Below are 2,030 nucleotides of genomic sequence, written 5' to 3' on the forward strand. Positions count from 1 at the left end.
CCTGTAGGTGGAACAACAATATGAACTAACCAGTACCCCCTGAGCTCGTGTCTCTAGCTGCATATGTAGCAGAAGATGGTCTAGTTAGCCATGATTGGGAAGAGAGGCCCCTTGGTCTTGCAAACTTTATATGCGCCATACAGGGGAACACCAGGGCCAAGAAGGGGGAGTGGGTGGGTAGGGGAGTGGGGAAGGGGGGAGGGTATAGGGGACTTTGGGGATAGCATTTGAAATGTAAATGAAGTAAATACCTAATAAAAATTGGAAAAAGAAAAGAAAAGAAAAGAAAAGCAAAGAAAAGAAAAGAAAAGAACTGAACCAAGGGTGCAATACAGAATTCTAGGGAACTGTTAAAAAAAAAAAAAAGGACATTATGAACTTTGCAGGAAAATGGATGGAACTAGAATATATTGTCCTGAGAGAGGTAACCCAGAACCAAAAGGACATGCATGGTACATACTGATAAGTGCATATCAGCCACAAAGTACAGAATACTTATAACTCACAGATCAAATGAAGTTTAGCAAAAAGGAAGGCCCAAGTGATGATGCTTCAATACCACTTAGAAGAGGGAACAAAATAATCATGGGAGGCAGAGGGGAGGAACCTGGGTGGGAGAGTGGAGGGAAACAGAAAAGGGGGCAGGATCTGGCATGGGGGAAGACATGAGAGAAGCCCAGAGGGCCAGGAGAATGAATGGAAATATACAGCTGTGGAGGCTGAGGGCTGGGAGGACCTCTAGAAAGTCCCAGAGACCTGGGATATGAGAGGCTCCCAGGAATAAATGGGGATGATCTTAGCCAAAATGCCCAACAGTAGGGAGATGGAACTTGAAGAGACCACCTCCAGTAGATAGTCATGGCCCTCAATGGAGGGATGGGGCCACCCACCTACCTTCAAATTTTTTGACCCTGAGTTGTTCCTGTCTAAAAGAAATGCAGAGACAAAAACTGGAGAGAGACTGAAGCAAAAGCCATCAAGTGACCGGCCCAACTTGGGATCCATCCCATGGGCAGGCACCACTCTGGCATTATTCCTGATGCAGTGTTGTGCTTACAGACAGGAGCCTAGCATGGCTGTCCTCTGAGAGGCTCTGCCAGCAGCTGACTAAGACAGATGCAGATACAGTCAACCACTGGACTGAGGTTGGAGACTCCTATGGAAGAGTTAGGGGAAGGACTGAAGGTGGTGAAGGGAATTGCAACCTCATTGGAAGAACAACAATATAAACTAACCCAGACCCCTCATAGCTTCCAGAAACTAAGCTACCAACCAAAGAGCATACATGATCCAAGGCCTGGAACTTATGTAGCAGAAGACTGCATTGTCTAGCCTCAGTGGGAGAGGATATACCTAATCATCTTGTAGAGATTGATGCCCAAGGGAAGAGGGATGCGAGGGGCCTGGGAATACCCTCTCACAGGTAAAAGGGAGAAGGGATGGGGTGAAGAACTCTAGGAGGGTCGACCAGGAAGGGTGAGAGGCAACATTTGGAATGTAAATAAATGAAACAATTTAATTTTAAAAAGGAAAGAAAAATGCTATGACAAGGTTAAGTGGTAAACATGCAACAGTATCTGGATTATATGTACACTATGATACCGCGTGGCACTGGTTTCATCCTGCAGACTTAGGGATTGAGTTGATTATGCTATCACACACGGGTTTTAATGTTAAAGGTTCATCATGAGAACTCATCCTTAACTCTTTTCTCCCATTAAAACAACAGCACAGGCAGAGTAAGAAATTAAACAGGGGGTGAGAGAGCTGGATATACAGGTACAAACTTGTAACCCATCAAAGATTTAAAGCTAGAAAAGAAGAATGCCAAAGGGCAGGTGGCAGTGAGTTGATTCTGTTCTCAAATAAGTGAAAGTCACTGACAGAAACTAATGAAGTGGTATCAGGTTCTCCCAGCCATTCAATACTAGCCTAGCAATTGAAATATACAGGAAATACTCAAATTTAAGTTTTTCCTTCTTCCATTAAAGAAAGAAAGAAAGAGAGAGAGAGAGAGAGAGAGAGAGAGA

The 2,030-nt window shown here is 44.3% G+C and overlaps 1 protein-coding gene across 1 annotated transcript in view; it reads right to left on the reverse strand.

The window, feature by feature from the left end:
- Tmem135 (transmembrane protein 135) overlaps positions 1-2,030 on the reverse strand; it is a 186,545-nt gene that overhangs the window by 139,243 nt on the left and 45,272 nt on the right. The gene's annotated exons all lie outside the window — the stretch shown is intronic.

The sequence above is a fragment of the Mus pahari genome, chromosome 1 (assembly GCF_900095145.1).
Source record: "Mus pahari chromosome 1, PAHARI_EIJ_v1.1, whole genome shotgun sequence".
In the NCBI taxonomy this organism is placed as follows: Eukaryota; Metazoa; Chordata; class Mammalia; order Rodentia; family Muridae; genus Mus; species Mus pahari.